General features: G+C 42.0%; 1 long non-coding RNA gene across 1 annotated transcript in view; it reads left to right on the top strand.

The window, feature by feature from the left end:
- The first annotated feature begins 4,467 nt into the window (after positions 1 to 4,467).
- The window catches only part of LOC128250529 (uncharacterized), a 24,542-nt gene continuing 14,009 nt past the window's right edge, over positions 4,468 to 15,000 (top strand). The window contains exon 1 of the long non-coding RNA XR_016237922.1: positions 4,468 to 4,684. This is a non-coding gene — a long non-coding RNA (uncharacterized LOC128250529). The remainder of the gene's footprint in view (positions 4,685 to 15,000) is intronic.

Genomic DNA, 15,000 nt, shown 5'->3' with positions numbered 1-15,000 from the left:
CACCATTCTACCCATACTCCGCACCACATCCTACCGCCTTATGCGGGCCACCATTCGCTCCAATCTCTCTAAAATCCACACTATCGACCGCCTTCTTCCTCCAGCCTTTTCCATATTTTTCTCCTCTCTGTCACCCTCCCATGCTCACAATACATTGCGCTTTATCATTCAACTTAATCATCTCTTTCATACATTTCTTACCGACACTAAGCTCCGCAAACTTCACTCACTCCTCCATTCCTCTACACCCGATGCCACTACCCCAACCCCTCCACCACCCTTCTCCCTCCCTGATGTGCATTCCCCACCCACACCCAACCACCCTGCCTCTCCCACACACACTCAACCCCCTCCCTCCCAGCCCTCCACCCCTCCCTCCCAGCCCTCCACCATCCCGACCGCCCTTCCTAACCCTACTTCATCCCCTCCTACTTCTATTCCACCCACCCCTTCTCCACTTCAGCCTGTCGTTACCATTCCCCCAGATCTTCCTCTCTCTGAGGCGGAGCGCTCCGTCCTCAATAGGGGTCTGCGCTTCATCCCACTCACTCCATCCTGCAAGGAATTTCAAACCCGTGCTGATGTCCACAGCTTTGTGCGCCGCGTTACGTTGGGTGCGCTTTTCCATAACACACCACCCGCACCCAACGAGGACTGCTTCACTGACCTGGGCCGACGACCATCCCAGTGGACGCCTGCTCCTGGCCAGTTCCAGGCAGTTGATCTTTTCGCGGGCGCCTGCCAACGCGCTGTGGGCCGGTTTAACTTTTCCAGGCGTCCATCTCGACTCAACATCTCCCCAGCCGAACTCTCGGCCCTTCGATCCCTCCGACGCCGCACGGACATCATCATAAAACCGGCTGATAAGGGTGGAGCCGTGGTAGTATGGCGCGCGGACCTCTACGAGGCCGAAGCTCTCCGTCAACTTCGAGATACCTCATTCTACCGCCCTCTGCCCTCCGACCCCACGCCCAGCTACCAACAAACTGTGTCCTCCACTATCCATGACCTCATCCTCTCCTCCCGTCTCCCCGCCACCGCTTCCAACCTTATTGTTCGCACCCCACGCACCCCCACCATTTACTTCCTCCCCAAGATCCATAAACCGAACAACCCTGGCCGCCCCATCGTCTCCGCCTGCAACTGCCCCACCGAGCTTATCTCAAAATACCTAGACCGTGTCCTCGCCCCCCTAGTGGCTTCTCTCCCTTCCCACATTCATGACACTAACCACGCGCTTCGTCTATTCAACTCGTTCTCTTTCCCTCCCGGCCCTTCTAAGCTTCTCTTCACTCTAGACATCCAGAGCCTCTATACAGTGATCCCCCACGACGAGGGGCTGCGTGCCCTGAAGTTTTTTCTAGACCAACGCCCCAACCCACAACCCGACACCTCCACACTCATTCGTCTGGCCGAACTTGTCCTATCTCTCAACTGCTTCTCGTTCGCGGGAGATATCTACCAGCAAACCTCGGGAGTGGCCATGGGGACGAGAATGGGCCCCAACTACGCGAACCTCTTCGTTGGTTATGTTGAGGCCCAAATATTCTCCAGTTTCACTGGTCCCACTCCCGAACTATACGGTCGGTATATCGACGACTGTATCGGTGCCACCTCTCTCTCCCGTGAACATCTTGACTCGTTCCTCTCTTTCGTTCAATCTTTCCATCCTGCCCTCCACTTCTCCTGTACTGTCTCTGACACCTCTGTCCCCTTTCTCGACATTTCGGTCAGCATCCTCCACTCCGCCCTTAGCACCTCCATCCACTACAAACACACAGACTCACACTCCTATCTCAACTTCTCCTCCTCCCACCCTAGACACACAAAACTTTCCATCCCCTATTCCCAATTCCTCCGTCTACGCAGACTTTGTAGCGACAGCCATGACTTTGAGACTCAGTCTCAACTCATGGCTCACCACTTTAGCCTGCGTGGATATCCACCCACCACCATCCACACCGCCCTTGCCAGAGCACGTTCTGTGGACCGTGCATCTGCTCTCTCCCCCCGAACCCGCCCTGCCGTTTCCCGCCTCCCTTTTCCCCTCACCTACCATCCCACCACCCTACCCCTCCAACGCTCCATTCTCCGAACTTTTCGGCGCCTCCAGTCCGACCCCTCCACCTCCCACATCTTCCCTAATCGACCCCTCCCCTCCTTCAAACGAGCCCACAACCTACGGGACCTCTTGGTCCACAGCTTCTTCCCCAACCCAACCTCCCAACCTGGCTCGTTCCCCTGCTCCCGCCCACGCTGCCGCACTTGCCCTTACCTCTCCAACACCACCCTCCTCACCAGCACCCATCACCGACCCTATCGCATCACCGACTCCTTCACCTGCACGTCTACCAACATCATATATTGCCTCTCCTGCTCTCTCTGCCAATCCCTGTACATCGGACAAACGGGGCGCCGCCTGGCCGACCGATTCGCGGAACACCTCCGAGATATCAACGTCGGCAATGACACCCCGGTGTCACGCCACTTCCGTTCTGCCGGCCACTCCTTGCGGCAACACCTGTCTGTGTTTGGATTGTCCATGCACAGGGGCCATCCGGACTCCCGTTTGCGCCGTGAACAGGGATTAATCTTCTATCTCCGCTCCTTTGCGCCACATGGGCTCAACTCCCCTCCATCTTCATCTAACCCCCTCCTCCTGTCTCTCTCCCCCACCCTCCCTCCTACCACCCATCTCTCCCCTCCTACCACCCATCTCTCCCCTCCTACCACCCATCTCTCCCCTCCCCCACCTCCTGCTCCGACTCCTACTTCTTTGTACGTCTCTTCACCTCTCTTCATACTTCTCTCCACTCCCACTTCTCTTCACCCCTACTCTTTCTCTCCTCTCTCTTACTCTTTCTCACTCTCTTCTCTCGTACTCCCCCTCTCTCACTCTTACTCTCTACACTCTTACTCTCCTACTCTCTACACTCTTACTCTCTTACTCTCTCACCCTTACTCTCTCACTCTCTTCCCCTCTCTCTCACTCTCTTTCTCTTCCTTTCTTTCTCCCCCCCTACCCCTCTTCCCTCTCTCTCACTCTCTTTCTCTTCCTCTCTTTCTCCCCCCATACCCACCTTCCCCTCTTTCTCCCCCCCATACCCACCTTCCCCCTCTCTCAATCCCCCTTCCCTCTCTTATACCCACCCTCTCTGCTCTCTTCCTCTCCCCTCCCATACCCATCTTCCCCCTCTCTTACATCCACCTTCCCCTTCTCCCTCCTCGTCAACACCCCCTCATAAGCTCATCCCACCACACCCCAACACACTCCTACTCTACCTTCCCACTCCACCCCATCCAATTCCTTACACCCACCACCCACCCCTACCCACATACCCCATCCTACCCACAGACCCTACCTCTACCCCACACTCCACCCATGCCTTCCCCACCTCCCAACACCCTCACATCACACCACACCAATACCCTCGCATCACACCACGCACACCACACCAATACCCTCGCATCACACCACGCACACACTACAACTGACCAACTACTTTCTCCCTTTCTTCCTTCCCCCATTTTCACACTACATACGTCAAGATCACCAGCATTCTACCTCCCACACACAGCCCCGCGTTCCCGATCACCGTTTGTTATCTCCCCCTTTCTTAGCTCTCCTGAAATAAGAATTTCTAACTTCCGGTCAGCCATTGTTATGATCGGCCATTATTATGATTGACCGTTGACTGAACACTATTCAATTTTTTTTCTCCGTGTTTTTTCTCCTTGTCTCCGTATTCTTTCTGTTGAAGAGCGTAGCTCGAAACGTCAAAGACTTTCCGTATTCCCGAGCGTCATACTAATATATACTTTTGTTATTTACACCACCTGTCCTCGTCTGTTGTTATTTTTTGTATATTCTCCCATATATATATATATATATATATATATATATATATATATATATATATATATATATATATAAGGAACATTGATCATAGAAAAACATCAAATTCGAGTCAACGACTTTATATATAGCACCATACTTCAAACATTTGATCATATATAAATATTACCATGGTTCTTAAACATACAAACGTATACATATACAAAAAACACAGAAGATAAAGATATATATGCGAATAAAATACAACTATATAGAACGGCCTATCAGAAAAGGTAAATATAAACGTCTAAAAATTCATAAAGATTCTAAAGTGTGTCATGCTACTAAAAAACTAAATAAACTAAGATAAAATAAAATTTTAATCGACTAAAAATATTTTTAAAAAGTTTATTTAAATGAATTTACTGAGATATTCCTTTTTGGCAACCGTAAATTTCTTCTATTTTTCTGAAAGTCTATAGAAGTAATAGTAGATGTAGTAAATAATATTTAGTTTTATGGGGTTTCGAAACCGGTGAGTTAAAATTTCTTTTAATAACAGCCACCATGTTTAGCAATGCAATAATTCGTTTTTTTTTCTCGTTTTTTTTGTGTTAGAAAATTTGGACTGGTCCTGTGATGAGTTTATCTTTAAATTTGCCATGCAGCGTTGTATGAACCTTTTGGCTTAGTTTTGTACGTGTTTCCTGTTTGGATACATGAGGAAAAATGTGATAGATTTATGGATGTATTTTCAGAACATTTGAAAATGGTGGGTGAGTGCTGGTTGGATGAAGATACACGTTCTGTAGTGAAATATGAGGAGTTGAAAAGAATAGAGATATAAAGGTAAAAGAACTTTCAATATTAATGTGAAGTTGGAAAAATAAAAGGAAAGAAAGAAAAAAATGACTGTAAAAAATGTATATATGTAGACTTTGAAAAATAAAAAGAGAGAAGACTGTGAAAATGTAGCCACTCGACTTCGGGGTTCGAGTGGGCATTGCGCCTCAATTTAATTTCTTTCATAATACCATTCGTTTCTTTTAACTTTTTCTACTAATCTCATCCACTTTTTGCTAATTTTTAGTCCCCCCCAGTTTGTTTTGTTACGTTTTTGTACTGTCTTTATGTTTTGTATTTGTCGACAAACTTCTACATTGGCCTTTATAGGTAATAAAAAATTAGTTTTGTGTGTGTTTCCTGTTTATCCTGATGAGAGTGGGGTCATTGTCAAGATGCACTTTAATGTAATCGAACCGCGGCAATGAACTCCCGGAATGGTCATAGTTATGTTTGAATTAATTTTGTGGAACTCTTTTTTGCTCCTGGACTCTAACCTACCATGGTTTTAAGAATTGAACTTTTTTGGATGTACTCTGGTGTGAAGGGAGTAAAAAAAACTTGGAAAAAATTTTTTAGTCGAATCACATTTTATTTTATCTTAGTTTATTTAGTTTTTTAATAGCATGACACACTTTAGAATTTTTATGAATTTTTAGTTGTTTGTATTTACCTTTTTGATAGGCCGTTCTATATATTTGTATTTTATTCGCATATATATTTTTACCTTCTGTGTTTTTATGTATATTATTATTATATGTTTAAGAACCATGGTAATAGTTATATATGATCAAATGTTTGGAGGTATGGTGCTATATTTAAAGTCGTTGACTCACATTTGATATTTGTTCTATGATCAATGTTTCTTTATCTCTGTCTCAATTACCTTTGAACACTACTTTTTCGCAGTCCTATAAACCCTTTTGTTTCCATAATAAGAGACAAAAATTATTTCTTGCCGTGTATATATATATATATATATATATATATATATATATATATATATATGTATATATATATAATATTTATAACTTATATATGTTATAAATTGATTTGATACTTGAGTCTACCTGTTCATACTTCTGCTCCATTCTACCTGTATCAGGTCGACCAATATACTCTCTATGGACAATTCATATTTAGGCAGGGCCCGCATCTCTGCACTTAACGCCAGAGTTTAGGTACTAATTCAGCCAGAGCACTCAATGCATGTGCCTTCTGTCTATATCTCCATTCAACATATTCTATGTATGTATGTATGTATGTATGTATGTGTGCAGATTTGTATGTTTTGTTTTACGTATGTATACTCATGCATATAGTTGCATGTCTAGACATGCTCATATATATTTAAATGATAAAACTTCTGGAAAGTTTTACAGATTTTTACGGTTCGAGTGATGGCTTCGATCTGTAGTCTTCGAATCAGCTTTCTCCTTTCTGGTTCTGAGAAGTTTGATTTCTCAGTATTGGTATTTAGGCAGCGTGTTACATCTCTCAGTGCTCCAATAATTACAGGTATAAACCTGAACTTGTAATCTAGAGAGAGTAGCTCTAGATTCATTCATAGATCAGCGTAGGTATTTTCTTTTTCGCTGATCTTCAGCTTTGGTAACATTTGTTGAGCAGCTGATTTCCATCACTGTACAGTTTCTTTTTTGTATCCAAAATCACTATTTCAGGTCTATTATGTTTACATTTTATTGAGGCTTTCACAGGGATATTCTACCAGTACTCCTTTTTATTATGAGTAGCTATGGCTTCTACCACACTGTAGGTTCTTATTTCTTTGGCCTTGAATGTATGTATGTATGTATGTATGTATGTATGCATGTATGTATGTATGCTTTCACTTCTCAGCAGGCAGCTCCCTATAAAAAAAATCTACTAAGAGATGCGCTCATTCGTCGTCCATATAAAATGGCCAGTCCACCCCATTTATGGCTAATCCTGTGAATTTACAGAAGACACTTTTGGTGAAACCATTCTAAGAATCTCGTGGCGGTTGTAAGTAGTCTCTGTCTCCGACGAGCAAAGAAGAGGGGATAGTATAAGTGCACGATAAACCAAAAATTTTCTACTGACCTTAATGTCTTTGTAACCACTCACGATTCTTAAGAGAACCAAAAGACAGCTGCTTTTTGAATTCGAGATGCAATTTCTGTGTGCAGAGTTTAGCTAACCTTTTATTTTCCACATATATTTGAGGAACAGTAAGGGCCTATCTTGGTGCGGGTTGATGCATTACTAGTTTTCTTAGCATTAACTGTTAATCCAAAGATGTCAGAAGCAGCGTAAAATTCTTTGATTGGGTTCTGTAAATCGATTTCACAGTGAGATAACAAGTCATCAGCATAAAGGAGATCTCTAATTAGTGATTTGAAGACATTACATATAATGTTCATTCTAGTGAGATTAAAGAGGTTTCTAGTGTTACGGAAGTGGCTATAAGAATCCTCTTCAGAGTGACTGGAAGATAAAGACAGCACTGTCGCAAACTAAATAACGAAAAGTGTTGGAGCTTCGAGATCATCCTTGATTTGCACTATTTTCGATAGCAAAGGGTTTTGAAAAAGTTTCATCAAAATTAATTCTAACCTTCATATCTTTGGAGACCCCCCCCCCCCTTAGGTCATGAATGATTATGGGATTACACCCAGAAAGTTCCTCTCCAAGGCACAAGTCCAAGCAAGGTTGTTTATGGAAGACCAGCAGTCAGCCGTGCATACCAACTTCCCCTCTCCACGTCACCGATGTTATCCGAGGGAAAAGCAAAGGGGTCAATACAGCTTTGCATCAGTGACATTGCAACTAATTTCTCCAGCTGAGTAAACTGGAGCAACGGGAAATAAAGTGTCTTGCTCAAGAGCACAACACACAGCCCGGTCGGGGAATCGAACTCACTACTTAATGATTATGAACCCGACGTTCTAATCGCTGAGCCATGCGCCTTTTATGCAGTAACTTCATCATTTTAACAAATTTGTCTGGGTGCCCATACTTTTTCAAAACAATCCAGAGGTCAACCTTCTCCAAACGTATCAACGGCCTTACAATGATCCACGAAACAGAGATGCAAAGTCATATTTCGCTCATTAGCTTCACCTTTGGGAGGAAAACTTACGGAAGGATCTTAAAACGAAGCTCCTGTGAAGCAGCGTTAACAACTCCTGATTTCAGAACACAAAAAATTGCAGATTGGTCTACAGAGAACGATGCAGCAGTTTGTGACTTGCTTCAAAGGAAACGGGAAATTCACAATCTTGTTCAATTTCTCAAACCTTAATGGTAATGAAGAATGCAAAGCCATAAATCTGTCATACAAAATAGTTTGAGGAAAATGAAAGATAACTGGTGGCACGAAAGGGCAAGAACTGCGCAAGTTTTATAAAGGAAATGTTTGGGACGGAATCAGAAAACATTGTATTTGTGCGCTCAAAATATGGTCCAACCTTTTATAAAGACAATGTGTCTAACAGTACAGTGTTTCTCAAGAAGCCTTCTGAAGCCAGCACAAATCTAATCACTTCTATTGAACAACGATGCATCACAGAGGAAATGGCATCAGCACCATCAACAAAAGACATAAGATTAACAATAAGAAACCTAAATAACAACTAGGGCCCCTGGTATGGATAATGTAAATGCAGAATTTAAGTGTGGAGATTTTGAAATGACTGACTTTCTCCATTCATTGATTGTTTCGCACTGGAATTAAGTCGCCACACAAGATCGGGGAGACGCAGTTCGTATATCAATCTTCACATCAGTTCCAAAGCATCAATGTGGAAATGTTCATGGAATATCCCTTCTGTCGGCTGTGGGGAGAGTGCTGGACAGTTTTACATTTGGAATCGCCGAATAAACAATGTTCCATCTTTTGTTCCAGAATCCCAATTCAGCTCTATGGCAGTGGTTCTCAATAGTTTCCTTTCTTTTTTTTTTTATCTACGGATCACTTTGATTCCCATTTTACTCGGATGGGGTTCGAACCCCTCTCCCTCAAAGACTCTGACTGAGTGCTTTACGATTAAGAGATATGTGTTCGAGTCCCATGGCTGGTTGTTGACAAATTTTTCTGCCTTGTAAGGGTAATTTAACCAGTATTTCTGTTGTTTTAACGACAACTCTGCGTTCGAAAAACAACCATATTCTTATTTGTATTGTACAATACACATTTCGACGCTTCTAATAAAAAAGCAAATATTTGGCTGTTTACATTTACACACACACACACACACACACACACACACACACACACACACACATGACGGGCTTCCACAAGTTTACCATCCACCAAAATTCATTTACATGTTATTACTCAGCCCGGGCCTGTAGTAAAAGATATTTGCCCGAAAATGCCACGAAGTAGATTTGAACCAGAGAACAGGAGGTTGCGAATCAAACCTTTTAGCCACGCCGCCATGACTACCATGCCAGAACAACAACACAACAACAATTTTTTTCTACAAATTGGCACAATACCTCAAATTTGCAGGGAGGGCGCTAGTCAACTACATCCGACCTAATACTCAATTAGTGTATATTTTATCGACCCCGAAAGGTTGAAAGGTAAACTGGATCTCGGCGATATTTGAACTCAGAACGTAAAACCGGAGGAAATGGCGCCAAGCATTTTGTCCAGCATGCTAACGATTCTGGTAGCTCACTGCTTTTAATTATAATAGTAATCCTTTCTACTAAAGACAGAAGGCCTGAAATTTTGGGGAAATGGGGGGGGGGGCATTCGATTAGCTCGACCCCAGTATACAACTAGCACTTAATTTATCGCCCCCGAGAGGATGAAAAGCAAAGTCGACCTCGACGGAATTTGAACTCAGAACGTAGCGACGGGCGAAATACCGCTAAGCATTTCGTTGAACGTGCTAACGATTCTTATTTCTTTATTACCCTCAAGGGGCTAAACATAGAGGGGACAAACAAGGACAGACAAAGAGATTAAGTAAATTACATCGACCCCAGAGCGTAACTGGTAGTTAATTTATCGACTCCGAAAGGATGAAAGGCAAAGTCAACCCCGGCGGAATTTGAACTCAGAACGTAACGGCAGACGAAATACCGCTAAGCATTTCGCCCGGCGTGCTAACGATTCTGCCAGCTCGCCGCCTTAATATTATTAATAATAATAATAATAATAATAATAATAATAATAATAATAATAATGGTTTCAGTTTTTGGCACAAGGATATCAATTTCGGGTGAATGGAAACTCCAGTGCTCAACTGGTACTTAATTTATCGACCCCCAAAAGGATGAAAGGCAAAGTCGACCTTGGCGTAATTTGAACTCAAAGTGTACAGACAGATGAAACGCTGCTAAGCATTTTGGCCGGCGTTCTAACGATTCTGCCAGTTTGCTGCCTTTAATGATGATGGTGATGATGATCATGACGGTCCTTTTCACTATAAGCACAAGGCCTGAAATTTTGGGGAGGAGTGGGGGAGGAGGCTACTCGATTACATCGACCTCAATGCTCAGCAAGTTATTATTTTTCTGACCTTGAAAGAACGAAAAGCAGAATCGGCCTCGGTGGCATTTGAACTCACTAAACGCTTTGTCCGGCGTGCTAACGATTTCGTCATTTCGCCGCCTTTAACGACGACGACGATGGTAATAATAAAATAAAGAAATGAAAAAACCATCATGACTAAACACTAAATTTTCTTAACAAAAGGAAACAAAGTTGAATTGTTTGGGAAAATCGAAAGCATCGATAATTAAAAAAAAAAAAAAAACCCAACAAGAACATTATCAACAACAACAACAACAACAAACCACAAAATTTATCAGTCATAACATAAGTTAAAAGGTTATCAATTGATATAAGAGAATGCAATTTTGAATTTGATTGTCTTATTGATATTTTTGATCTAATAACGATAGAAATTTAAAATACCTTACCCAAAAAGAAATAGAAATAACAATGGAATAATAAAACTAAAATGCTAATGCTACCAATAATAATGATAAATAAATGAATGAATAAATAACAAGTGTTTTCCAGAAACAAGCAAATAAACAACGCGAACTGTAATTTGAATGTAATTATTTTTGTTGAGAAAACAATGAAAGTTCTTAGCAATGAAATTAACAGACAAATTTCTAGTAACTATATTAGTTATATCAGAAGAATAATTTTGTAAACTAAACAGAATCGAATGACATTTGTTGTAATTATTAAGAAAGTGCAAAATGGTGGTACGCACAGTTTGAAAATGGCGAGCGTTCGTAAGTTACTGTATATGAGCGAACGGTTTCGTTGGCGTGATTTTCTGTAATATGTATTGTATATAGCATATTGAATATATATATACGGTATTTTTGAAATGTGTATACAGTGGTTGTATAGTATATATGCAGTATGTATAGAGTGTTTATACGGTGTGTGTGTTTGCGTGTGCAGTATGAATACAGAAGATGGTTTTAAAAAAAAAAAAAAAGGTCACTGCGAACGACACACGTTAGATCTTTCCTTGCGTGCAAATTTATTTATATTCTTAGACATATATAATTGGAATAAATTCTACATACGTACATATATACTTAAGAGTGTGTATGCATGTATCTCTCCCTTCTCTCTCTCTCTCTCTTTCTCTCTCTCTCTCTCTCTCTCACTCTCTCTATACACTTTTAATTGTTTCAGTCATTTGGAGCACCGCCTTTACTTGAACAAGTCGACCCCAGGACTTATTCTTTTCAATCCTAGTACTTATCCTAACGGTCTCATTTTGTCGAACGGCTAAGTTACGGGGACGTAAACACACCAACACTCTTTGGATCTTCTAGATACCAATACCTCTCATATTATACATATAAACTCATACTCACGCTTCATGTAAGCTTATATTCATACGTAAACACACACACACACACACACAGCGGAATTCTCCAAGAATTCAAATACAATCGATTAGTGATACAGCGAAAACTCGTTAAACATTCCAGGGATTCTCCAATTAAGGTTCCTTCATACGATCATATGTACAGAAGGCATACATACACAGTAACGAAGCAAAAGAACTAACTTGCTGGGGCTACTTGCTGGAGCCTAGCAGCGGGAAGTTTAGACAGTGTCATGTGACAACTTGCTGCTGCTGCCTACTGGACCCTAACAGCGGGAAATTTAGACAGTGTCACGTGACAACTAGCTGGGGCTGCCTGCTGGAGCCTAGCAGCAGATATAAAAAGGGGAACTTGACATGACGATCAGTCGGACGCTGACACTCGTTGATGCTGCATCGAAGAGGCCAGGGAATAGAAGAAAGAAGACATACACCCAACACCAGAGCTGAAGACACCTCCGGAAGGAGGGGCCCCGCCACGTCAAAACGGTAGAGGAGTAGGGGCCGAAACCGGACGTGGTTCCTCCTGATGATGTCTTGAGCTAACTGGATCCTAATCCACCAAGGGAAGGTATGTCAGAAGAAAGTAATTCAACAACGCGGGTTGATGAACCGTAAGACGTGTAGCCAGAACCTCCTGGAAAATAACCATAGCGAGGGACATTCCACAGTTGAATTAGAACAGTCACAAACAGTGAAAGAACACATGCACCCAACACCAGAGCTGAAGACACCTCCGAAAGGGGGTGGCCCCGCCACGTCAAAACGGTAGAGGAGTAGGGGCCGAAACCGGACGTGGTTCCTCCTGATGATGTCTTGAGCTAACTGGATCCTATAAAGGAGCTGTTGTGGTAGCAGACCACGAAACATGGTTGAAATTCCTGTATAATGAAATCTAACCACGCACACATAAATGTCCGCTCATAGCTAATTCACATATCTATCCCCCATTCAGAGCAGCCTTCACTTAAATAAAAGGGCCTCGATGCTTTGTTACTAAATAGCTTGAATTATGCAAAGGAAAGAGTAAAAAGAAATACATACATAGGCATGGCTGTGTGGTAAGAGTCTTGCTTCCCAACCACATGGTTCCGGGTTCGGTCCCACTGCGCGACACCTTGGGCAAGTGTCTTCTACTATAGCCTCGGGTCGACCAAACCGTTTTGAGTGGATTTGGTAAACGGAAACTGAAAGAAGCCCGTCGTATATATATATATATATATATATATATATATATATATATATATATATGCATATACTTGTGTGTGTGTCTGTGATTGTCTCCCACCGTCGCTTGACAACCGATGCTGGTATGTTTATATCCCTGTAATATTTGTGGTTCGGCAAAAGAGACCGATAGAATAATGACAAACATGTAAAAGAATATAAGATAATTTCTCAAGACGAACACCACCGTTTAGAAGGCTTTCTAAAGGATATACATATTGTGTATACACAATATGTATACAGAGTTGAATAAAAAGTATATCAAGATATTTAAAATGTAGGCATGGCTGTGTGGTAAGAAGTTTTCTTCCCAACACCATGGTTCTGGGTTCAGTCCCACTGTACGACACCGTGGGCAAGTGTCTTCTACCGTATCCTAAGGCCGACCAAAACTTTCTGAGTGGATTTGGTGAAAGAAACTGAAAGAAGCCTGTATGTGTTTGTGTCTGAGTTTATTCCCCACCACTGCTTGACAGCCTGTGTTGGAGTGTTTATATCTACGTAACTTAGCTATTCGGCAAAAGGAAACCGATAGAATAAGTACTAGGCTTTTAAAAAAATTGATACTTGGGTCGATTTATTTGACTAGGAATAGTCTCCGAGGCGGTGCTCCAGCATTGCCGCAGTCTAATGACTAAAACGAGTGAGATATAAAAGATGTTTTTTTGTTTTTAAATGTGCAAGATATACATATGCCAAGTTCAGAAGATCGTTACGAGTTGCATCATTGAAACAGCTTGTATCGAACGATTGAAGAAGAAAGGGCTTCGGCACCTCAGTACGCAACGATAAACATTACTGTAGAAGGCAACGCATTACGTTCATAATGTACATTAAGAGGTAATATTTATCCTCATTTCAACGTGGATGTTCTATCAGAATAAGCTTTACTGCGGTGGATAGCATTAGAGAAACTCTCAAAGAGGGTGCAAAATGCACGTTTGTTTTATATCGCTAAAGAAAGAAAAAAAGCCAGCGATATAAAACAAGAGAGCATTTTGCACCAAAAGCCAATATGAGAGAGTTCCTCTCATGGTATCTATCGCAGTAGAGTTTGTTTCAACAGAGCAACTATCTTTAAGTGGGAATAAAGATTACCACTCGGTTTTAATACTACCTCTGTCGCTAATAAATATTTTGTTAACAAGCTCACTGGCTAATCGTGACACCAGCACCTGTTCTGGCACTGTTTGTTTATATATCAATGGTAAGGCGGTGAATCGCTGCTATCTCGAGCAGTCAAGCATCCATCATTGATGAAATCGCTTGATCTGGAGGTCTCAGTGCTGGCAATGGTGGGGATTTATCTCTCTCTGCTAGCGATATAAACAAGTTTCTCTCATGGTATTTACTGCAGCATCGTCTGTTCTAACTGAACATCATTGCTCAAGTGGGGACAAATGTTACTTCTCCGTATTAAGACTACCTCTTCAGCAAATAAATGTGTTTTAACAAGTTCACTGGCTAATCACGACACCAGCGCCTGTTCTGGAACTGCCAATCTATATATCGCTGGCGGGGAGATGAATCGCTGCTATCTCTGGCAGTCGAGCATCCGTCATTGATAAGACCAAGGAAGGACGAAATCGCGTGAGCTGGTGGTTTCAACGCTGGAGGTGGCAGGGATTTATCTCTCCCTGCTGTAATGTAAACAAGAGTGCATTTTACACCAAAAGCCAATATGAGAAGTTCTCTCATACTATCTACTTCAGTATAGTTTGTTCTAACAGAACATCTACGTTTAAATGGGGATAGATATTACCTTTCAGTATTAATACTGCCTCTGTCGCTAATATATATTTTATAACAAAATGTACATTAACTGCAGAGATGGGGAAAAATAGATTTTGTGGATGTTAACTTTAAGTCTATTGTTGAATAGTCAGATTTCTGGGTAGTTTATTGAAGGTTGGGGCAGTTGTATAACTGTGTGATGTGAAAGGTGTGAATAAAATGTCATCTATGTATGAAACTGCATATATTTTGCGATATGGGGACAGAATGTCGTTTTTAGGTTGAAAAGTGTGGGTTAAAAGATGGAGCCCTGCGGTACGTCAATCAAGAAATTGTAATGCTGGTTTTTGTTTTTACATACTAAGATTTGTAGATCATACAGGCTGTACATAAACAGAAATATAGTCCTTTGTATAGCTCTTGTGGGATTAAAGCAACGACGAGGGCCTTTTTGGTAGCCTAGAATGAGTATAGAGCAGAAATATCTTTTTACTAAAC

This window comes from Octopus bimaculoides, chromosome 22, assembly GCF_046866305.1.
Source record: "Octopus bimaculoides isolate indiv1 chromosome 22, ASM4686630v1, whole genome shotgun sequence".
Lineage (NCBI taxonomy): Eukaryota > Metazoa > Mollusca > Cephalopoda > Octopoda > Octopodidae > Octopus > Octopus bimaculoides.
The sequence above is the reverse complement of the archived record's forward strand: the minus strand, read 5'-3'. Positions and strand labels throughout refer to the sequence as shown.